This window comes from Lepidochelys kempii, chromosome 19, assembly GCF_965140265.1.
Source record: "Lepidochelys kempii isolate rLepKem1 chromosome 19, rLepKem1.hap2, whole genome shotgun sequence".
NCBI lineage: Eukaryota > Metazoa > Chordata > Testudines > Cheloniidae > Lepidochelys > Lepidochelys kempii.
Window position 1 is genome coordinate 13770253 of NC_133274.1, and position 25285 is coordinate 13795537.

Genomic DNA, 25285 nt, shown 5'->3' on the forward strand with positions numbered 1-25285 from the left:
CATCACATCATTGGTCAAGGGGATGTCCAGGGGGCGGGTCATAACCACACAGCTAAGGGTAGCCTAGAATTCCTCCTTACCTGTAAGGGGTTAAGAAGCTCAAATAGCCTGGTTGGCACCTGACAAAAGGGAGCAATGGGGAGAGAAGATACTTTCAAATCTTGGTGGGGGGAGGGGGGGATGCTTTGTTTGTGTGTTCTCTGGGGAAAGCAGAGAAGCATCAGGTCAAAAAAACTCCTTCTCCTATACACCAGCCTGTACAAGTCTCTGATATTACAAAAAGAATAAGTAAATATGGCAAGGCGCGGCAGATTACCTTTTCAACTTGTGAATTTTCCCTTTCCTAGAGGGAGGTTTCTCCCAGTTTTTTGTAACTTTAAAGTTTTGCCTAGAGGGGAATACTCTATGTTTTGAATCTGATTTCCCTGTAAAGTATTTACCATCCTGATTTACGGAGGTGATTCTTTTACCTTTTCTTTAAATAAAACCCTTCTTTTAAGAACCTGACCGATTTTTCCATTTTTCCAAGACCCAGGAGTTTGGGTCTTTGATAATTTTGTAACCAATTGGTTAGGATACTATTCTCAAGCCTCCCCAGGAAAGGGGGTGTAAGGGCTTGGGGGGATTGCTAAGGGAAGAGGAACTCCAAGTGCCCCTTTTCACTGGTTCTTTGTTAAAATCACTTGGTGGTGGCAGCGTTACTTAAACCCAAGGTACAAGGGAGAATTTGTGCCTGAGGAGTTTTTAACCTAAGCTGGTAGAATAAGCTTAGGGGTTCTTTCATGTGGGTCCCCACATCTGTACCCTAGAGTTCAGAGTCCTGGGGGGTGATTGGGGGGGGGAGGGGTCTCTGAAGGGGGCGGTCAGGGGACAAGGAGCAGGGGGGGTTCAATGGGTCGGAGGTTCTGGAGTGGGGGGCCTGTTGGGGCGGTGGTGTGGAGAGGGGTCAGGGCAGGCAGGGAGCAGGGGGAGTTCGATGGGTCGGGAGTTCTGGGGGTCCTGTCAGGGGGCGGGGAGCAGATGGATAGGTGTGGGAGTCCCAGGGGTCTGTCTGGGGGCACGGGTGTGGATAAGGGTCTGGACAGTCAGGGGACAGGTAGGGGGTAGGGTCCTAGGGAGGCAGTTACAGTCGGGGGGGGTCTCAGGAAGTGGCAGTCAGGGGACAAGGAGCGGGGGGGGGTTGAGGTTCTGAGAGGGACAGGGGGTGGGAAGTGGGAAGGAGAGGATGGGGGCAGGGCTAGGACGGGGCTCCCTGGGTGAACACCCTAATGAATTGTGCTGTGCATGCCTGTGTGGACCAGGAAGGGATCTGGATAATGAGGAGGCTCAGATAATAGATCAGAGACCCCTGCCCAGGCTTGTGAGGAGGAGGAGGTGGAGGACGAGCCCCCAGCTGTTGGGGTGGCCACCCGGCTGCTCAATGGTTCTTGGGCAACTCCATGCCAGCCTTCTGCAGACCACTGTCATGGGAGTGAGTTAGCAGGGCTATGACTGGAGCTATGGTGGGGGTCCCTGTACAGCTGTGGGGCTGGTGACACCCAGCCTCTGCAGGCACAAGGTGCAGGAAGGTTGTGGTCTTAGCAGGGCAGAGTCCTGACCCAGGGTCACTGCTCTGCCTCGCCAGAATAGCATCCCCTGCCCCCCAGCACCAGCTCTATGGCAGCTCAGGGAGCCCTCTGCAGCCCCACTGTCATGGGAGTGAGTGGGTGGGACAGAGCAGAGCCCCCCGCTCCCCCAGCCAGGACTGCAAGGAGGAAGAGGACATGTTTTGTTTCTTGACTTTAGCAAAGCTTTTGACACGATCTCCCATAGTATTCTTGTCAGCAAGTTAAGGAAGTATGGGCTGGATGAATGCACTATAAGGTGGGTAGAAAGCTGGCTAGATTGTCGGGCTCAACGGGTAGTGATCAATGGCTCCATGTCTAGTTGGCAGCCGGTATCAAGTGGAGTGCCCCAAGGGTCGGTCCTGGGGCCGGTTTTATTCAATATCTTCATAAATGATCTGGAGGATGGTGTGGATTGCACTCTCAGCAAATTTGCAGATGATACTAAACTGGGAGGAGTGGTAGATACGCTGGAGGGGAGGGATAGGATACAGAAGGACCTAGACCAATTGGAAGATTGGGCCAAAAGGAATCTGATGAGGTTCAATAAGGATAAGTGCAGGGTCCTGCACTTAGGACGGAAGAACCCAATGCACAGCTACAGACTAGGGACCGAAGGGCTAGGCAGCAGTTCTGCGGAAAAGGACCTAGGGGTGACAGTGGACGAGAAGCTGGATATGAGTCAGCAGTGTGCCCTTGTTGCCAAGAAGGCCAATGGCATTTTGGGATGTATAAGTAGGGGCATAGCGAGCAGATCGAGGGACGTGATCGTTCCCCTCTATTCGACATTGGTGAGGCCTCATCTGGAGTACTGTGTCCAGTTTTGGGCCCCACACTTCAAGAAGGATGTGGATAAATTGGAGAGAGTCCAGCGAAGGGCAACAAAAATGATTAGGGGACTGGAACACATGAGTTATGAGGAGAGGCTGAGGGAGCTGGGATTGTTTAGCCTGCAGAAGAGAAGAATGAGGGGGGATTTGATAGCTGCTTTCAACTACCTGAAAGGGGGTTCCAAAGAGGATGGCTCTAGACTGTTCTCAATGGTAGCAGATGACAGAACGAGGAGTAATGGTCTCAAGTTGCAGTGGGGGAGGTTTAGATTGGATATTAGGAAAAACTTTTTCACTAAGAGGGTGGTGAAACACTGGAATGCGTTACCTAGGGAGGTGGTAGAATCTCCTTCCTTAGAGGTTTTTAAGGTCAGGCTTGACAAAGCCCTGGCTGGGATGATTTAACTGGGAATTGGTCCTGCTTTGAGCAGGGGGTTGGACTAGATGACCTTCTGGGGTCCCTTCCAACCCTGATATTCTATGATTCTATGATTCTATGATTCTATGTCCCCAGCTTCAGAGGATGCCACCCAGCTGTGAATGGCTGAAAGGTTCCTGCCCTCTCGGTTATCCAAACTCCCCATTATCCGAATAAAATCCCTGTCTCCGAGGCTATTCAGCTAATCGGGCATACACTGTGTGTCTGTGTATGAGTATATATACACGTGTGTATGGGTGCCTGTATACAGCCAGATACTCATATACACAAGGACAAATAGACTGATTAGGTTTGGGAGTTGGGAAAATAAGGAAGAAAAGAATTCAGCAAATGTCTTTCCAAAATCCTACATCAACTCGCTCTGTCTGTGTTTGTTTTACCGACCTGCTTGAGCTGACAGCACAGTTTGACCCTCATGCCCTTCAGTCCCAGGGCTGCCACGAAAACAAGAATTCTATTGTGTGGGAAATTTCAAGGTTTCAACATTCGGTTTCATTACAGTACAAAATGAAAATGAGGCTGGTCAAAATGTTTTGGGAAATAACAGGCGAGAGAGAGAGAGTGCATTACCTTAGCACAGCCAGTAATCCAGTGGTGAGGGCACTTAGCTGGGATGTAGCCAACCGACCTTCAAATTCCTGCTCTGCCACATTTGGACCATATGCACTTGTGTCTTCCACATCCCAGTCTTTCTCTCTTGCCCAGTTAATTATTTAGACAGCGTGAAACAGCTCTACCAGGTAGGGAACTGATTCTGTCCTGCAGTAGTTAAGGCACTCACCTGCAACGTGGGAGAGCCATCCTTGGGTACCTGCTCTGAATGAGCACAGGGCCCAGATAAATTCTCTAACCAACCAGCGACTGGCCATTTTGGGATGGGTCTCTCTGGTTCCGACCAGAAGTTTCATTCTGCACCTGAGAAATCTTCCCGATGAAATGTTTGTCAAAACCAAAACATTTCAAAACCATTTACAAAAACAAAACAAAACCATTTCAAAACCATTTGTCAAAACCAAAACATTGGCAGCACAGCTCTCGTCAATACTAGAGATATGAGTTAGTGCCACTTGAGCTAAAGGACCAACTCTTCTAGCTATAGCTAGAGGGCTACTCATACTTTTTCTATGCACATCAGCCAATAGAGGGGCAAGGAGACCTACACTCTCCCAAGGTTGGTTACATTTGCACCATGGTGTATTCATTTCCATGAAGTTTGTTGGCAGAAACAGTGAACTATAACCAAACACTAGAGACCATTGATAGAGAAAATCAGTTCTGAACTTGAAATCATGAGTCTTCACAGCAGAAACATGAGTGTAGGAGTTACTCTTGTCTAGGAACAGAACAGAACAGGCCATGTGAGCTACAGGACCAATCAAAGCAACCTGAATTCAGAATGAACTGCAGGCTAAAGTATTCATCACAGATAGTATTAATTTATATAACCAAGAAAATTACAGTCAACTCTGTAAGTTTACAAGCACAAAACAAAACAAAAAAGAGACTGTGTGTCACTCTAATATTCCACCTATCCTGCCTCTCGTTGTAAATTTCTATGTTATTCAGACATATACACACACAATTATATAAATAATGCATACTTATATAATCTGATCATCCCCAAGTTAGCCAATCAAAAGTTTATAGCACAGATGTATTTATTGCATCCCATAAAGACTAACTGAAATCAAGAATCATTAGAGTGGGCCTGGAAGGGACCTCTGTCGGTCATCTAGTGCAGTCTTCTGCACTGAGGCAGGTCTAAGTATCTAGACCATCCCTGACAGGTGTTTGTATAACCTGTTCTTAAAAACCTCCCATAAAGTAGATTCTACAATCTCCCTAGGTAATTTGTTTCAGTATTTAATGATCCTGACAGGAAATTTTTCCTCATGGCTAACCTACATCTCCCTTGCTGAAACTTAAGCCCATTTCATCTTGTTCTGTCCCCAGTGCTTAAGGAGAACAATGTATCAGTCTCTTTATAATAACCTTTTACATACTTGAAGACTATTATCACGTCCCCCCTCAGTCTTCCTTTTTCCAGACTAAACCAACACTTCCCCCCCACTCCCATCTTTCCCCGTAGGTCATGTTTTCTAGATCTTTAATCATTTTTATCACTCTCCTCAGGACTTTCTCCAATACGTCTGCATCCTTCCCAAAGTGCGGTGGACAGAACTGGGCACAATACTCCAGTTGAGGCCTTATCAGTGCTGGGCTGTGTGCATTTTATATTAATATAAAGAGAGCAGCAAGACATCTGAGCGAAAGGTACCATACTGGATGAGACCATAGGGCTGCACCCTCCACCCTATGTTGTTATTTGCCACTGGGCAAAGTGGTATAAAATACTGATTTGCCCTCTTTTCACTGGTGTAAATGGTGACACAAGTTGCAGGACAGGAGAGAGAATTAGATCCTGTAGGTCCATCTGATCACATGTCCTGCCCCAAGCAGTGGTTAAACACTGACACGTCTGATAAAATTGACAGCACTGCTTTATGCACCCAGCTAATGTGCAGTGCCAGCCTCAAATGGTCAACCATCATGAACCAGGCCCCCCAAATCATGTAATTGGTTTAAAAATCAGGAGTTTTTTTTAAAAAAGTAATAAATGTTGGATTCTTTTTATTTGCCTCCTGCTTTCTGAGCCTTTAGTTTACACTCAGGTCACATTTCCAAGCTTTTTCTCTGCAACCACAAGGGCTAGACACATCCTTTTATAAAAATGAAGGTGAGTTTCTCATACAAACAGCTCAGAGGACTCCAGGAGCTGCATCTTCAACAAAAGCCAGTAAAATTGTGACACATGGCAACCCTGTGAATGCTGTAAGTAGGAATCAGTAGATACTGGGTTTGCATTAATTCCCAGAAATGTAACCGTTTCATTAGCTTGCTTTTCTCCTTTCCTGATGGAGGCCATCTCGGCTAATGCACCAAGGCCTGAACTGGGGACCTCCAGAAGTAAAAGCACAAGGTGCGACACGAACTCTCGCTAGTCTGGGGCTGCACCAGACTCACGTCCCCTGCAGCGGAGGCACAGAGTGAAAAACCGTAACCCAGCCGGTTATTCTTTTTTTCCCTTCTGACGTCTTTCCTGAGCTCCCTCTAGTGACCAGAAGTGTGTATTACATCGACTCACATGCCTTACATCGGTCATATTGAGAGAGCACGTATGCAAACAAAAGTTGACTTTGAGCTTGGGATAGATGGCTCTTTTTGTTATCTGTGCCACTGGATTGCACATTCCATAGCTCTCTTGCAAAGAAAGGAAATCATACATTTCAGAGCAATCAGCCTCTTGGCGCTCTGACAGACCTTCCAAAAGAAAAGGAAGCAGAGTGGAATTTCAAATCTTTTACTTTTTAAGAAAACAACTTTTCTTGTTAAATGTATGCACATCCTTCAAATATAAAATATAACAGAGGAACATTGTGACAACAGGGATACACAGTTCTCCAGGGCTCTGGTGACATCACATAATACCTGAATATTCAGATGTGATGTGACAGATCTCTCTGCATTTTAAATCCTTCTCTTGGAATTTGAAACTTTCCAAAAAGTTCTGTTTAAACCTCTGAAGTTTGAATGAATTTGATCAAATATTCAAACATAGCCTGGCATCCTTGTTACTTTGTTTAAAAAAAAGCCATCAACCAAGTGGCTTTGGTGATGATAGATAGCTTTGGAAACAGCTTCGATACAGCACAAATCAGCCGCAGCCTATCCCGGGGGAAAGATGAGTTCAGGCTCCATGGTCCAGTTGGTCCTTGGTATCTTTGCTGTGAACAGCAGCAAGAAACTCAGCTGAACCAGGTGTGTTGGGGTTCTTTTGCACATGTGCCTGTGTGCTAAATGCTACCCTGAGGCTTCCAGCTCATCTGACATGGATAGCAAACCTGCCATTAAGGGTCTTATAGTAACAGCTAAATCTGGAAATCAGTAAAGGAAATCAAAGCCTCAACGATCCAAAAGGTTCAAAGATTAGAGCAAAAATGTCTATCCATCTGAAAATTCATCACTCTCCTGATTCAAAAGTCTCAGTAATCAGGAAGAAACAATAAAGTTGGGTTAAAGTGATCAATCGCATAAGAAGAAAGAATACTGAAAAGTCAAGGACATGAATTTGCAAATACCCCATTGGCTGAGTAGCATTTGGTGAATACTGCGGAAGCGACGTCGAGACAGCAGGCAACCTGACCCTTTCGCTGGGAAACGAATCTCACAGACAAAGGACCACTTCTCTGCTGAAGAATTGCTCTCCTCTTCCATGGTTCATTGGCAACGTTCACCTAGGCGGCAAGAGACGGAAACAGCTGTTTAATTTCAAATCCTCAGAAGGGGCTTAGTGACAATGCACGCTCTGCAGAACAGGGTAGACTTTCTGCTCGTGCCTCACGCATGTTTTCGCCATTCACATCAGCAGCGTTCTATTCAGCTGAGAAATGGGCTGCATGTTCGTAAGGACGTAGGAACTGAAACAGCCCATAAAGACTGGATCAGACCATTGACGCGAAGGTTGAATGTCCTGATTTTTAAAGGTCCCTAGGCACTTCCAGCTCTCAGTGACCAGTTGTGTGGCGTTGTCCAGCACCTGGCCTCAAATACTAGCCCTCATTTTTATGGTGCATTTATACCTGCAATTTATTATTCATATAATAATAATAATTAATAATAAATTGCAGGTATAAATGCACCATGTTTCAGTATCCTTTCAGGATCCTTTCAGTGTTTCAGTATCCTTTCTGCAATTGTAATTAACACAAAAGCATAACTGATAACATTTAGCCACCTTCCTCTCGGTGCAATCAGATAGCCAGATGAGTCAGCGCTATGATGTGCAGCTGCAATTCATTGTAGGAACAAGATGTAGGTGCAATTCATTAGGTGCATAAAAGTGTAGTTGCACAATGAGGCACCAGCATGCAGAAGCAGCTCATAGCGCTGGGATCAGGTGGAAGCTGATGTTTCAGAATGAGGGAAAGCTTTTTCTAATGTACCTGATCATTTCTGTAACGCTGTAGATGAGATTCCTGCCTGATCTCCCACTGAGCAACCAGCTTATGCGCTGAAGCTGTCTGACACTTTTATCAGACATGTATGATCTGCTTCTCGATTCAAAGAGCTTGATTAATGAAGAACACACCCACCAAGAAGCATTTGAAAGGCAGGGATACTTGGGGCGTAACTAGGAACCAAGAGCAATAGGAGGAAATTATGGAAAAAGAAAACTCAGGCTGAAAAATAGCCTAATGGTGAGATGTATGGGACAGGGAATAGTCTTGTATGGAGGAGAGTGGAAGGCGGACATGCCACTGCTTGAGATGAGAGCTGTGTGGGAACCGAAATGTCCATTTCAGGGGGCTTTCTGTTATTTTTGGCATCCGTTTTCACTCTGAAAGGGGCTGAAAACAAGGAATTTCAACATTTCCGGCCAAAAAAAATTATTTGTTTTGAACCAATCAAAATATTCCATTTTGACAATACCTAAATCTGTTGTTCTAGTTTTGAATTTCTGAATTTTATATTAACTGAAAATCTATAATATCAAATAAGATAATGTTTGAAACAAAAAGCTAAAAAATTTTGAAGATAAAAACTCAAAACGGTGCATTCCAGCAAGACTGAAGCGTTCCTTGTCAGAATGCTTTGTTCTGATTTCTTCTCGAATTGAAATTTCATCAAAATCGACAGGTGCCCATGGGAACTTTTGATTTTGATGAAACATAATTTTCTAATAAAAAACATCTGCTAGGAAAAATATTCATCAGCTATAACTTGAGATATTAAAAAATGCACTGTCCAATGCACCAGAGAATATATTGTAGAGCACAGTCCTGCACTATCAAAGATAGCCTAGATATTCTAGGAGAGGATTGTCCATTTCTATTTTCATTGATTCTTATGACAATTCTCGGGAATCAACTGGAGGAAACTTGCAGGGCATCTGTCCACATTATGCCTGCTCTAGCCAATGCTATCCTCTATCTATCTATCTATCCTCATATATGGCCATTTTCATCATAGTTTCATGAGTGCTAAGATCCTGACCCAAAGGCCACTGGAGTCAATTTCAATGAAATCTTCCCGCTGACTTCAATGGATGGATTTTGGATGAAGCCCTAAATTCACCTGTATTAAAACAAAAGACAAGCAGAGTGTTTCAGTTCTAGGTGGGCCCTGGCAGGAATGTGCTGGGGACAGCATCACTGAAAGAGTGTGCTCCTAAATTGCCAGCACTTGGGCATCATTAACCAGGGGATGCCCAAAGGGCTCAATTTCTCTTTGAGTGGAGCCTCTCAAACCACCTGGGATTACAGGAGTTTCTTGCCTAGGAAAAAATACCCGCGCTGACATTTCCCAAAAAAATACCCACGCTGACATTTCCCACATTTCAAACCTGACCTCCAAAAGTTACAGGGAAGAAATGTCTACACTGTGGAATAAATATCAGCGGTTTTTTTGTACATAACTCTACATTTCTCTGAACCCACCCCGCCCAGGGATCCGAACTGGAGCTGTTCGTTCATGTCCTGGGGAGTTCAGACTGCAGCACAACACAGAGGCAGCTGTTGCCTTTCTCACTCAAGATGCAGAGGGCTCCAAAGACTCAGGGCAGGTCTACACTTTAAACGCTGCAGCGGTGCAGCGCTTCAGTGAAGAAGACGCTACCACGCAGATGAGAGAGCTTCTCCTATCGGCGCAGTTAATCCACCTCCCCACGAGGCAGTCGCTGTGTTGATGGGAGAAGCCCTCCTGCTGATACAGCGACGTCTACATGCTGCAGAGGGTTGACATCTGTATAGCTGTATCGCTCAAGGATGTGCATTGTCACACCTCGGAGAGATGTAGTTATACCTGTGCAAGTTTACAGGGTAGACCTGGGCTCTGTGAGGGAAAGCCTGGAGTTTCTCAGTGAGGCGCACCCAGGGCCTGCTGAAAGTTCGGCACAGCAGTTTGGAAGCGCTCTGTTGTAGCCATTGGTAGTGACCTATGCTTCGGAAAGATTCTCCAAAAAAATCTCTTAGGGTGATTTAAATCAAGCTTTCAGGGAGAAATGTTGAAGTGACCCGGAATAACATTGGATACTGTTGGGCAGATCCTCAGAAGGTATATAACACTATAGAGTCAGTGATTGGGTTGAGCTCATAAGAAGTATCTTGTTTCTGGTTGCTCACAGTAAATGCTAAAGAGGCAGCTGTAATTTCCCTACCATTGATTTTTTTTAACTACTCAGCAATTAGCCGCTGAGGGATCATTCCTCTCACAGACAGGGAGTCCAATCGTCTAGCTCTTTACTTCCACACTCTTCCTGCTCTCATCTGGTCTTAGATGGTATGAACTGGCCATGTGCTTTGGACATCTCACTGCAGGTGGATCCAGCTAGCCCTGGAGGGAGGGACATCAAACTATGGGAGGTAAGAAAAGGCGGGTGTATAGCTGTCAATTTCCGGCATGGCTCTCTTAGCTGGGATTTGGGGTGCTAATGACAATGGAACGGTTTTAATCCTACTGGCTGGTCACCTACCTTCAAGATGGAAATGAGTGACAACATGATGGTATTTTCTTTCTGTGTGTACACTCAAGGTTGTAGGAGATGCTACAGCTCATTTCTGTTCAGGCACCTTGTGAGGAAGATAAATGCTTTTTAAGAGCTGCAATGGTCAGTGTTTAATGGGTCACTTAATCCTAAAGTATAGAAGTTGCAAAGCTAGGAAACTCCATATCTGCCTGGCTGCATAGCTCACGGGGCGGCATATCCGCCCCAGGGCCCAGTTTAACCAACTGCACTAGGGATCATGTGCATAAGAAAAGGGCCATCCATACCACTAAGAAAATCCTGCGGCTGCTACTGCTACAGTGGTGGGAAAGGAAGAAGAGATTAATTTACAGATTCTCCTGGCCCTCTGCATGCCCATTTTACTCACATCTTCCGAAATCCTGCTCTCTCTCCCCTTGCATGTCTCCTCCTCTGTTTTTTATCTGCATTCTGCCATATATTTCATGTTCTAGCAGTCTCGGATGATAATTCAACACACGTAATTTTAAGAACATTTTCACTGCAGATTTGACAAAACACAAAAAATACTAATGTCACATTTCTAAAGATAGCTACAGCACTCGACCCAAGGTTTAAGAATCTGAAGTGCCTTCCAAAATCTGAGAGCGGTAGGGTGTGGAGCATGCTTTTAGAATTCTTAAAAGAGCAGTAGTTCATTGCGGAAACTACAGAACCTATACCACCAAAAAAGAAAAACCTTCAGCTAGTGACATCTAACTCAGATGATGAAAATGAAAAGGAATTGGTCTGCATTGTTTTGGATTGTTATCAAGCAGAACACATCATCAACATGGATTTATGTCCTCTGGAATGGTGGTCAGACACTAGCTAGAACAGTGCCATGCAAAAGCCTGTTCTCACTTTCAGGTGACATTGTAAACAAGAAGTGGGCAGCATTATCTCCTACAAATTGTAAACACACTTTCTTGTCTAAGCGATTGGCTGAACAAGAAGTAGGACTCAGTGAACTTGTAGGCACTAAAGTTTTACATTGTTTTATTTTTGAAGTTTTTTTTGTACATAACTCTACATTTGTAAGTTCAAATGTCATGATAAAGAGATTACACTACAGTACTGGTATTAAGTTAATTGAAAAATACTGTGCAAATATTTCTAATAAAAATAAATATAAAGTGAGGTGTACACTTTGTATTCTGTGTTGTAATTGCAATGAATACATTTGATAATATGGAAAACATCCAAAAATATTTATGTAAATGGTATTCTATTATTATTTAACAGCGTGATTAATGGCGATTAATTTTTTTAAATCACTTTACAGCCCCAGAATTATTACTTTTGCTGCAGATTGGGAAACTGAAAGGGGAAGACACAAGCCTAAGAACATTCACCAAATCAGTAACAGAGATGTGAAGAGCATTTCTAATCGATGGGGCAGGGCCTTAGTCATGGGATCCCAATTGCTACCAATACACAATGCTCTGTAAGAGTAACAAGCACAGTATAATGCAGACCAACTCCTGGAACAAGAATGAATATGATTCTTAGAGGATGGATGTTTAAGATTCAGGGAACAGAGTCAATTGCAGAGCAACACACGTCTCTTCTTGTCGCTTAGTTTCTGCTGCCGGTGGTTATTTCAACATGTCTGGGATTGCGGGGAAGACGGCGCTAATTCAATTTGCCAGTATGAATAAAGATAAGACTGTAAAGAAGGTTAATTAAACTACAGTATCACATAATTCATCTCCTAATGAAACACTGCCCTTCTCTGATCATGATAATCTTTTCCACATTCAAAGTTGTTTAAAACAGGTCTAACACATTTCATTACATCCCCTCCTTTGAAAGGCAGTTTTACTCCTGGTGTTCCCTGGACACAGAAGGGAAATTTATGAATGGTAAAATTAAGTTGTAGAAGGGATGGAAAAATTATAGATTTATATATTTCAAGGCCAGCGGGGACTGTATAGTCAACCCTCCTGTGTCGCTCAGGCCAGAGAAGTTCCACCCTCAAATTGCTAAAGCACTTATTTTAGAAACAAACCAGCCAATCCCTAATTTTTTGCCAGTGATGAAGAATCTACCATGATTTTGGAAAATTGTTTCAACGCTTTAAAACCTACACTTTTTTCCATTCTGAATTTGTCTAGCGTTAGCTTTCAGCCATTGGCTCATCTTAGACCTTTCCCTGTACCATAAATGTACCATATAGGTGCTTATAGACTATAATCAAATTTCCCCTTAACCCTCCCTTTGTTAAGCTAAATAGAGTAAACTACTTGACTCTATCACTATAAGGCAGATTTTCTAACCCTTTAATCATTGTTGTGGCTCTTCTCTTAACCCTCTTCAATTCAACATCCTTGAATTGCAGACACCAGGACTGGACACAGGATTCCAGCAACAATTAGAATTCTAGTAAAATAAGCTGTCGACTCCTAGTCATCTATGGACTGCATTAGTCCTTCTGGCCACAGCGTCGGACTTAGAGCTCATGTTCAGCGGATTATCCATTATGACACCCCAAATCTTTTTCAAAGTCACTGCTTCCCATAAAAATGTCCACATCCATGTGTGGTGGGTGCAGCTCCCCTCTGGGGAGGGTAGCCACAGGCTCTGCCCCTTCCACCACACCCACCCCACGGCTGGAGCCCTAAGACCGCCCCCTCCTGTCTCCCGCTGCAGCCAGAGCCAAAAACCCTCTTCCACGCCTTTAAGCACCCCCCGCCCACGCACCAAGGCTGCCGGAGCCCCGGGCTGACTGAAGCCCTGAGCGCACACCTCCTGGATTGGCCCCAGCCTGGAAAGTCCCCCCCATGGTACCTCCTCGAGGAGTCCTGAGCTGGCCGAAGCAACGTTGTGCCTCTCCTCCCCAGACCAAACCCACGCTGGGGAAAACAAAAACCTTCTGTTAAGATGCTTTTGATATGGCCTATTCAGGTATCGGGGCAGTTGAACTGGTGGTATGTGGCCAAACCCTGCAACCAGGGGCGGGGGGGGGCGCGGGGTCCGGTGGTTACAGCAGCTTAGGGGAGGAAGAACCTCCCCAGCCCTATTATATGGAACACCCATTCCCCATCCTGTAAGTATGTCCTGCATGCTTTGTTCCTATATGTATACATTTACATTAAGCCAGAATAAAAGCTTGCACCCAGTTTACAAAACAATCCAGATCATTCAGTGACCTGTCATCTTCACTATTTATCACTGGCCCAATTTTTTCATCATCTGCAAAGTTTATTAGTGACGATTTTGTGTTTTCTTCTAGGTCATTGATAAAAATGTGAAATAGCTTAGGGCCAACAACTGATGCCTGCATGAACCCACTAGAAAGAAACCGTTTGATGATGATTCCCTGTTTAAAATTACATTTTGAGACTTCTCAGTCAGCCAGCTGTTAATCCATTCCAAGTGTGTCGTGTTGATTTTATATTATTCTTCGGTTTTAATCAAAGTGTGATGGCATAACAAGACAGATTACGGAAATCCAAGTATATTACAGCAGCATTATTAGCTTTACATCCAAATTTGTGATCTCATCAAAAAAGATATCAAGTGTGTTTGACGGGAACTATTTTCCATAAATCCAAGTTGATTGGCATTACTTATATCAGAGTCATTTATTTCTTCATTAATAGAGTCATGTATCAGCCATTCCATTATCTTACCCGGAATCGATGTGAGACTGACAGGCTTATAATTATCCAGATCATCCTGTTTAATCTGTTACAACACAGGTACAACGTTAGCTTTCTTCCAGTCTTCTCGAACTTCCTCAGTGCTCCAGGACATATTGAAAATCCACATTAATTTTCCCCTGAGCTCCTCAGCCAGCTCTTTTAAAAGTTCTGATAATGGCAGTTTGTCTGTGTAGGGAATGTGCCCAGGAATCAGACAGATATGTGCTCTCTATTCCTGACTCTGCTACTGGGTGATCTTGGGCAAATCACTTTACCTTTGCATGCTTTAGTTTCCCCATACGTAAAATGGGGCTAATGTCACCAACTGCCTTTGTAAAGCACTTTGAGATCGACTGATGAAAAGGACTAGGGACTCGTGAATCTATCTAGCAAGAGAGAGATACCCCAGCATATTCTTATACAAATCAATATATATTTCACCACCACCACCACTTATCTATTATCTTCGTTATATATACATGCACTTGTGTGCTTTTCTCTGTCTATAATATGTCTAACAGGAGAAAATAGCCGAAATTATGCAAGTAATCTATTGATAAACCTGAAGGGAGATGGCTGCCTCTGAAACCAATAAAATGTGGTATTATTCTCAATTAGTCAAATTGGAGAGTTTAGAAATATTCAAGTTCTCATCAGCAGTCGGAAGCCTCGGAGCTCTCCGCAGGATTCCTGGGCATGTGTTTTCAATGGGGTAGTGGCTCTCATGAAGCAGGCATCGCTTATCTTACAGCTGTGGCGAGAGAACAAGCATAGTTAGACATATATCGGCAATTCAATAAGGAAACAGCACATAGCATTAAAAAATAATTACTGATCAGGTCCCCGTGCCATAAATTAACCATGAGAGAAAAAGATACTGGCTAATCTAGGACCATGGAGGACAGGAAAGTTTAATATAGTTACAAAAAAGTACATATAATGATGTTGTGTAAGGCAACTGCCTAAAGCTAAATAAGGGCACTGTAACAGTATGGTCCTTTTAAAGAGCCAGAGGCCTCGGGTCAGGGATGGGTGGCAGACCTGTTCAATTATCAGCTGCAGCTGTAAGGAATAGAAGCAGCAAGAAGTTCTCTGGGAGAGGGTAGTGGGAACCTGCGGGAGACACCTGGGCCTCCATGGGTGGTGATGCTCAGTGAACTCAGCAGGAGAGATTCCTGCAGAAAGTTGTGAAGCAAGAAGGACTGAAAGGAAAAGGGGGACAGTCCCTTGAAGCTGTTGCCGCACTGGGCTGAGGAACTCGTTTTATTACTTTTCTGGCTGCAGTAGTCGGTCCTTCCTCCCTGATTCCAGAATGCTTTATGTAAAACCCATATAGGAATAATTTCACCAACTACTGGGGGATGAGCATGATAGCTATTTCACGCCACTGCCGCAATGTCATAGCGCAGGCCAGGGCAAAAAATGAAGATGAATCCCTTGTTCAGCTGGGAGGATACAAGAAGGTAGAGTGTAAATTAGCCAAGCTTCAATTTAGCCAACATTGTGGCTAACACCCAAAACCTTACATAATGTCAGCTCTGTAAGGACTATACCAGTTGTCTCAGCGCAACACTGACATCTCTAAGAGTGCTTCCCTAGACCAAGCCTAGCCAGTGAGTCAGATTGAACAGTACTACCTAACATTTCACCAACCCCAATTTCTTTTTTAACCTGTATTTCAGTGGGAAGTTTCCATTACAGGGGCCCAGCAGGCCTGCTTTATCATGGATGACTCCATGGCACAGAGGGATACAATTTCAGACCACAAGTACCCCTTAGTGCGCTTCTGTTTCAAATCAGCCTCCCTCATCGCCAGAATAGGCCTGGAAAGCAGGAGTGGTGAAAAAGTGGTGAAAATGATGTTTATGGGACAGGTCATCTGTTTATCTCAGCAGTTCCACAACTTCTGGAAATCCCAGTTCTAAAGATTTATGGCATACCTTTGCCTCTCCCTTTCGTCTCTTTTGACTGCAGGTTTTCTTGCTCTTTCAGCCATCTACTAAATGGCTATGAATCCAGGAAATGCATGAACTCCTGGAAAGTTATAGCTCTTTAAAAAGTACTCATTAGCCATGGGAATAATGTGTTGGTGTATACCTAAACCTAGGCAATTTTATGGAGCCATTATATTGGTGGTTTGAATTGTATCGCTATATAGCTGCCTATAATTATTTGGTCTTAACTGTTGCTCAAATATTCTGTTCTATAAAGGAATAACAAAGACGCTTTTGCTTTTCTGTTGGAATTCAGGAATCTGGACCAAATATCGAGAATTACACTGGGATTAATTACACTGAGGTTAATTACATTGGGATTAATGCACTTGTTACAGTGCAGAGAATTGCCAAACTCAAATTTGAAAATCATGAGTCAGGCCTCAGAAAATCATGAGATTTGGCTTAAAAAGCATGAGAGGTTTACATGTTGATTAGTTTTATATTTGTCTTTTGGTTCTGAAATGGTTGGGTGTACTTGAATAATGTTCTCAAGGTTTTCTTTGCAACCATGCACGCCAAAAAGTTAGTTTTAAAAAAATATGAAAGGGGGTTTCTTACCTAGTCACCGGCCTCCAGGAGCTAGGTTGAGACAAATCATAGAATCATAGAATCATAGAATATCAGGGTTGGAAGGGACCCCAGAAGGTCATCTAGTCCAACCCCCTGCTCGAAGCAGGACCAATTCCCAGTTAATATCATGAGACGCTCAATAAATTTCCAAGCGTTGTCTGTACTGTGTAACTGAGTGTTGGAATCTCCTGTCCACTGCTTTGCAGCTTGTGTGACCATCTATGTAAGATCTAATAACAATTTATTATTAATGCTTATTATTATTATCTACACCAGTGCAAAATGGGTGCATGCCAGATGCAGAATAACACCGAACCAGAAAGATAATGTTCTTCACAAAATTTGCACAGGGATAAATGCTCATATACGCTGCAAAGCAGAGGAGAACCAAACCCCAACAACAGATATTAGCACTTTGCGCCCCCTTGTCTCAGGCAAGATCATCAGTTCCTTCAGAGTTCACATGTAGTCACAAGTCGACAAAACAAAATCTCTGTTCCACAAATATTGGGCCTGATTCTTCTTGTGTAAAAGCTCGTGGCTAATCCACAAACAAGTTAACAGCCTGAACACTTTTAGCCCCATTGGTAGATGTCTGCACTTTGGTGCTGAAGCAGGTTCAAAGCTTGCTCATGATAGCAGCCATTTTTAAACTATCACCTGGTCAAAAAGAGGCTGAACCATGGGGAGGGTGAATATATTACAGCTGGGCAAATGAGGGTGAACATTATCATGGCGATTTGATAGTATTTTAGACCCACTGTTCACAGACATGCAGGACCACACACGGTACAGGGCCAGGGAGAATCAGGCCCCGGGTTTTTCAGTTAGAAGATATGCCTTAAGGCAAGGTATGTTGAGTAAAAATGCACATGAATTTGGTGGTTTCTATTTGTGCACCTCATAAAACTAGAGAAATGAATGGGGATTGCTGAGGACACTGGACATTGGCTTTCCAACAGCATTCAAGGTGAAATACAAACTGTCACATTTGCATTTTTCAAGGTTAAAATTGAATCCTGTTGGAACAAAATTTTGAAAGCGACAAGATGTCCCCTGGGAATTGGTCTTTTTTTCCTTCGAAGAAGCAAAAGATAAACAATTTTTAAAAAAAATATGTAGTGAGATAGGAGAACCTTGAATGCTGAGATGAATGAGTGTTGTAGACAAGATTGTGCAGAAGACATCATGACAACTGGAATATCCATTGATTTATCTCTGGAATTTGCAGAACCCATCACTGTATACTGAAGAACAAAGAGCCAGATTTACCATCGGTATTTAGCAGGGCTTAAATTCTCAGAGACTATTTCCCAGAGCCCCACATGTCTTCCTCGCCCCCATTTCGGGCACAAGGCTTCAGCCCCAGAGGTAGTAAGTGCTAAGTCTTGGGGTTTCCGCCTTGCAGGGGATATCAGGGCTTCCGTGCATTTGGAAATATTTAGCACAGCTGCTTTTCAGGCTGAATTTAATCCTTGAAATTTGGGAACCTAAAGATGCAAATAGGTCAATGAGAATTAGTTGTATAACTCGCTTAGGGCTATGCTACACTAGAAGCGCGACAACCGTGCTGCTGAAATGTGCCTGGTGAAGATACTCTAAACTGAGGGGAGCGAACCCTCCTATCTGCATAATAAAACCAATCCCAATAGAGGTGGTGATCTTCTCCCGTCGATACAGTGCTGTCCACACTGGCGCTTAAGTCAATATAACTTTCGTCGGGCCGGGGGTTCCTTAGCCACACCCTGATCAACATAATTTATACCAACGTCACTTTTTGTGCACAGAAGCCCTTAGACACTTTTGAAAAATCTGTTGTCTTTCGTCACCTCACTATTTTTGAACAATCACGTCATAAAGCCCAGCCCACAACAGCCAGATTTTTCAAAAAGCTCAGCCTCCAACACGATGAAAATCTGGACCCTTTTGTGAGGGAGGACCAAGCCCTTCTGAAATTTCTGCCCTCAATGTCACTCCCATTGAAGGCAGTGGAGACGTTTCAATGGCAATGGAAAGGCCCTTTACTTGCGCTGCTTGGATAAAGGGGGGAGGGGTGGTTCCCAGAAAAAAATGACAAAAAACAGCCAAAAATTGGCTATTGGCCAAGATGAGCAGGGATGGTTTCCCTCTGTTTGTCAGGGGCTGGGAGTGGGCAGTAGGGGATAATTACCCGTTCTCTTCTTTCCCTCTGAGGTACCTGGCATTGGCCACTGTTGGAAGACAGGATATTGGGCTAGGTGAAAATTTGGTATGACCCAGTCTTGCCCTTCTTATGTCAAAATTTTCAGCAGTAGTTTTAAGCTTTTCATTTAAAAAAATAATTTGTTTGTTTTAACGTGTTCTACTAAGAAGTGGAATTTATTTGAGTAACGCTGACACTTTTCCTTGAAATTCTTATTTAATCAACAACATCAGAAACCCCCGTCTATGGCATTGTCATAAATATAAAGGGAAGGGTAAACCCCTTTGAAATCCCTCCTGGCCAGGGGAAAGCTCCTCTCACCTGTAAAGGGTTAAGAAGCTAAAGGTAACCTCGCTGGCACCTGACCAAAATGACCAATGAGGAGACAAGATACTTTCAAAAGCTGGGAGGAGGGAGAGAAACAAAGGGTCTGTGTGTCTGTCTATATGCTGGTTTCTGCCGGGGATAGACCAGGAATGGAGTCTTAGAACTTTTAGTAAATAATCTAGCTAGGTATGTGTTAGATTATGATTTCTTTAAATGGCTGAGAAAAGAATTGTGCTGAATAGAATAACTATTTCTGTCTGTGTATCTTTTTTGTAACTTAAGGTATTGCCTAGAGAGGTTCTCTATGTTTTTGAATCTAATTACCCTGTAAGATATCTACCATCCTGATTTTACAGGGGGAATTTCTTTATTTCTATTTACTTCTATTTTTATTAAAAGTCTTCTTGTAAGAAAACTGAATGCTTTTTCATTGTTCTCAGATCCAAGTGTTTGGGTCTGTGGTCACCTATGCAAATTGGTGAGGCTTTTTATCCAACATTTCCCAGGAAAGGGGGGGTGCAAGTGTTGGGAGGATTGTTCATTGTTCTTAAGATCCAAGGGTCTGGGTCTGTGGTCACCTAGGCAAATTGGTGAGGCTTTTGACCAAACCTTGTCCAGGAAGTGGGGTGCAAGGTTTTGGGAAGTATTTTGCGGGGAAAGACGCGTCCAAACAGCTCTTCCCCAGTAACCAGTATTAGTTTGGTGGTGGTAGTGGCAAGAACAAAGGGTGGAATATTTTGTACCTTGGGGAAGTTTTGACCTAAGCTGGTAAAGATAAGCTTAGGAGGTTTTTCATGCAGGTCCCCACATCGGTACCCTAGAGTTCAGAGTCGGGGAGGAACCTTGACATGGTGGCATAGTGGTGGGATTAACCTGAAATCATTTTGAGATCCAGTTGAGATTTTTTGAACTAGAAATACAGATTTTAAAAAGGAATTTTTTTTTCCTTTGGAAAGGAAATCCAGAAAGCAGCTGAAACTGAAAGCAGCTTGTTTTTTCTCTGCTTTGTGGCCAAGCAGAGACAAAAGGGGATTATCTTTGTGAATTGCAGGCTTTCTTTGCATAGAGGCAGGGTACTTAACTCCTGCAGGGAAATTCACAGTCTTCCAACCCAGAGGTTTCTTTTTTCTTTTCTTCCTAAAAGTAAATAGGGGGTGTGTGTTCTACCCATTTGCTTTTTCTTTGGGCTGGGTAAGCAGGTTTCCAAGTAGTTGGAGGTTTTTTGCTTTAATTTGGGCCCAGAGCAGAGACAAGGGAATTGCCTTTTTCTGTAGGCTGACAATCACTATCAGAGAATAGGTATTCTATTCCAGCACAGCAAAATTTTACAGCCAAGTTTTGTTTGTTTATTTCTAAACCTCGGGTGTAAAGTTAGTTAAAAACAGAGAGCTTAGAATGACAAAATCCGCAGCTCGACTACAGCTGGAATTAGCCAAATTTCAGGCTGAGGAAAAACAAAGGGAACATGAAAGACAGATAGAACTCATGCGGCTGGAGAAGGAGGTACAGGAGGCTGCCCACAAGAGGGAAATGGAGGCAAGGAAGCATGTGGAGGAGGAGAAGGAAAAAGAGAGGAAGCATGTGGAGGAGGTGGAGAGGATAAAGGCCCAGCAGAATATCCCAACAAACCCTAGCAATCCTTCTCCAGGTACCACTTCCCATCCCAGAAAGTTCCCCACCTACAAGGCACGTGATGATACTGAGGCCTTCTTAGAAAACTTCGAAAGGGCCTGCCTTGGGTACAGCATCTCTACTGACCAATACATGGTAGAGCTGAGGCCGCAGCTCAGTGGACCCTTAGCTGAGGTGGCGGCTGAAATGCCTAAAGAACACATGAACAAGTATGAACTGTTTAAATCCAAGGCGAGAGTCAGAATGGGGATAACACCCGAGCAGTCTCGTCAGAGGTTCAGAGCCCTAAGGTGGAAACCAGACGTGTCATTTACCCGACATGCCTACCACATTGTGAAACATTGGGATGCCTGGATATCAGGAGCAAGTGTTGAATCTCCAGTAAATTTGCCCTTCCTAATGCAAATGGAACAATTCTTAGAGGGTGTTCCTGAGGAAATAGAAAGATACATCCTAGACGGGAAGCCCAAAACTGTAATCGAGGCAGGAGAGATTGGAGCCAGATGGGTGGAGGTGGCAGAGAAGAAGAAAACTGGTCGCAGTTGGAGCGGAGACCAGAAGGGACCACCCCAGACCACACCCTATTACCGGGGGCTGCCCAAAGCCCCACCTACCTCCCAAAGAACCCTCCAGACCCATTATCGTCCCGCCACCCCGTTCTCCAGCAACCCTCCTCGCCCCAGTGACCCATCAGCTGGACGATGTTTTAAATGTAACGAGCTGGGGCATGTAAAGGCCAACTGCCCCAAGAACCCCAACAGATTACAGTTCATTGCACCGGAATCACATCAGAGGTCCACAGGCCCAGATACCCCCCAGATACCCTTGGAGCGGAGGGAAACTGTGAGTGTGGGCGGGAAGAAGGTCACCGCGTGGAGGGACACCGGAGCACAAGTGTCAGCTATCCATGCTTCCTTAGTGGACCCCAATTTAATCAACCCAGAGATCCAAGTGACAATTCAACCCTTCAAGTCCAACTCTTTCAATTTGCCTACAGCCAAGTTGCCTGTCCAGTACAAGAGCTGGTCAGGAACGTGGACTTTTGCAGTCTATGATGATTATCCCATCCCCATGCTGTTGGGGGAAGACTTGGCCAATCATGTGAAGCAGGCCAAGAGGGTGGGAACGGTCACCCGCAGCCAGGCTAAACAAGCCGTGAGGCCTAGCTCTGTTCCGGAAACTTCTATCAGGACCCGGTCAGAGGTGATGGACCCGGACCCCAGGCCAATGTCTGCAACAGCAGTAATGGATCCAGTCCCAGAGACCCAGACGGAACCAGTCCCAGAACCGGAACCAGCCGAACAACCAACACCAGACCCATTGCCAGCACTGAATCCAGTACTTGCAACCTCAACACCAGAGGGCCCCACCGACCCTGAACTGGCAGCAGCCGATAACCCAACACAAGAGGCTCAGCCGGAGCCTGAATCCCAACATAGGGCACCAGCGGAGAGCGGTTCACAGTCAACAGAAACAGCTCCATCCCCTATATCGCTTCCAGAGGGACCAAGCCTAGGTCCACAATCCAATGAGGGACTGATGTCTCCAGCATCAAGAGAACAGTTCCAGACCGAACAGGAAGCAGATGAAAGCCTCCAGAGAGCTTGGACGGCAGCACGGAGCAACCCACCGCCTCTCAGCTCTTCTAATCGATTCAGGTTTGTTGTAGAAAGAGGACTTTTATACAAGGAAACTCTTTCTGGTGGACACCAGGAAGACTGGCATCCTCAGCGTCAGTTGGTAGTTCCAACTAAATACCGGGCCAAGCTCTTGAGCTTAGCCCATGATCACCCTAGTGGCCATACTGGGGTGAACAGGACCAAAGACCGTTTGGGGGGGTCATTCCACTGGGAGGGAATGGGCAAGGATGTTTCTACCTATGTCCAGTCTTGTGAGGTGTGCCAAAGAGTGGGAAAACCCCAAGACCAGGTCAAAGCCCCTCTCCAGCCACTCCCCATCATTGAAGTTCCATTTCAGCGAGTAGCTGTGGATATTCTGGGTCCTTTTCCGAAAAAGACACCCAGAGGAAAGCAGTACATACTGACTTTCATGGATTTTGCCACCCGATGGCCGAAAGCAGTAGCTCTAAGCAACACCAGGGCTAAAAGTGTGTGCCAGGCACTAGCAGACATTTTTGCCAGGGTCGGTTGGCCCTCCGACATCCTCACAGATGCAGGGACTAATTTCCTGTCAGGAACTATGAAAAACCTTTGGGAAGCTCATGGGGTAAATCACTCGGTTGCCACTCCTTACCACCATCAAACAATTGGCATGGTGGAGAAGTTTAATGGAACTTTGGGGGCCATGATACGTAAATTCGTAAATGAGCACTCCAATGATTGGGACCTAGTGTTGCAGCAGTTGCTCTTTGCCTACAGAGCTGTACCACACCCCAGTTTAGGGTTTTCCCCATTTGAACTTGTATATGGCCGTGAGGTTAAGGGGCCATTGCAGTTGGTGAAGCAGCAATGGGAGGGATTTACACCTTCTCCAGGAACTAACATTCTGGACTTTGTAACCAACCTACAAAACACCCTCTGAACCTCTTTAGCCCTTGCTAGAGAAAACTTACAGGATGTTCAAAAAGAGCAAAAAGCCTGGTATGATAAACATGCCAGAGAGCGTTCCTTCAAAGTAGGAGACCATGTCATGGTCTTAAAGGCGCTCCAGGCCCATAAAATGGAAGCATCGTGGGAAGGGCCATTCATGGTCCAGGAGCGCCTGGGAGCTGTTAATTATCTCATAGCATTCCCCATCTCCAGCTGAAAGCCTAAGTTATTTTGGGGGGAAAGACACGTCCAAACAGCTCTTCCCCAGTAACCAGTATTAGTTTGGTGGTGGTAGCGGCAAGGACAAAGGGTGGAATATTTTGTACCTTGGGGAAGTTTTGACCTAAGCTGGTAAAGATAAGCTTAGGAGGTTTTTCATGCAGGTCCCCACATCTGTACCCTAGAGTTCAGAGTGGGGGAGGAACCTTGACAGGCATATTCTACACGAGGTCCTACCCCCCTGCTCAGAGAGGAGTAAGCCGTCATGAAGCACTTAGATGGCTGCTCTAGCTGTCCCAGGCAGGAAAAATTCTTACTCCCCTCACATCCATGTGCCGGTCTGATCACATACTCCCAGGTAGATCAGAATGACCTGTCCTGTCAACCACTGCAGTGGAGGGGAAAAGTAAGGCAGAGGTGAAACAGTTTTTAAAACACATTGGTCTATTATACCAGCAGACCCCCTAAATTACAGCCCTTTCTCGTTCTCTGTGAATATTGGTGCTCTTCATGCCCACAGACTTTTAGACCAAAGAGTGAGAGGCTCTTTAAGCAGGAAAGCCTCTACCTGTATTCTCCTATGAAATAGGCACATTATCGCCTTGTCATGGGCTGCGTTGGTTAACATTCCCTGCAAAACACTTTCCTCTCGTCTTGACTCCCCTACAACTGACTGAGCATTAGAAGAGCCTGTATTATCTAGGGCCCCAGATTCCTCCCATTCCCAGCATGACACCAGCCACGCCTCCCTTCCCTATTCTACTGCGGGGGTGGGGACACAGATTGCATGGCCTATTTCTTGATTATTTTATCTTAAATAAAATCAGTAGGATAAAGAAGAGGGAGACTACGTTCAGCTACTTACAGAGCATGAGGTTTTCTTTTCTTCCCCCTTATTCTTTCTCCTTGGATAGTTTTCTGTGACAGCACGAATCTCTCCCAAGTCAAAATCTAAATACGAAGTCATTACCTTAATAACAAAATTAAATGAATTCAGTCGGTCACTTCATTGTTTAAAAAACATCAGAAAGAAGCTTACAGGAAGGAAGAGGAATACTCCGATTAGGCCGATGTTTGGATCTTACCAGGAAGATGATTTGCAACTGAATAGAGTGGAGCAGGCAGAAGCTTAAAACAAGATAGTTTTAGGATAAGAGACTCAATTCAGGGTGGAATGGAACGAGTCTGACGCTTCAGTGGTGACACTGAAAAAGAGAGAATATATTTACTACTGTTTCCCAGCTGCTCTGTCAGATTGATGCTGGAATTTATCAGAGAACTCTCTCTTCCCAGCTTACACCTTCATCAACAGCCCAATCTGCACCTGTCAGACCGACATTATCTTTGTTCATTTGCAGAACAATTCTGCAGAGTTATTAAGAAGGAGCTTTGCCAAGTTAATGCTCTTGTGCTTTGAGGCACTGGCAACTAGAATAGATAGACAATGTTCTTCGTGCATGAGCACAAACATGATGAACTCAGAAGCCAACATTAATACCTTAGCTCTCTCTTTTTTGTATTTAAATGACCAGACTGTGCTATTTCTTGTGGAAATAATTTACAATGTAAATTTCTAGTGGTATGTGGAAAAATATCTATCTGTCTCTAGACATCTCTCTTTCTCTCTCTCTATACATGCCACTCCTGTCTAGCTGCCTGGTTGGACCTGCCCCACACCCCAGCTCTAATCTCCCCAAACACAATGAAGTTAAATCTGGATATGTGTTA

General features: G+C 44.5%; 1 long non-coding RNA gene across 1 annotated transcript; it reads right to left on the bottom strand.

The window, feature by feature from the left end:
• Window positions 1-13897: 13897 nt before the first annotated feature.
• On the bottom strand, window positions 13898-24841 carry LOC140900505 (uncharacterized). The gene is made up of 4 exons (XR_012155647.1): window positions 24643-24841; window positions 24423-24527; window positions 17785-17895; window positions 13898-14832 (listed from the first exon to the last, which is right to left on the bottom strand). It is a non-coding gene; the product is annotated as an uncharacterized lncRNA (long non-coding RNA).
• Window positions 24842-25285: the final 444 nt, after the last annotated feature.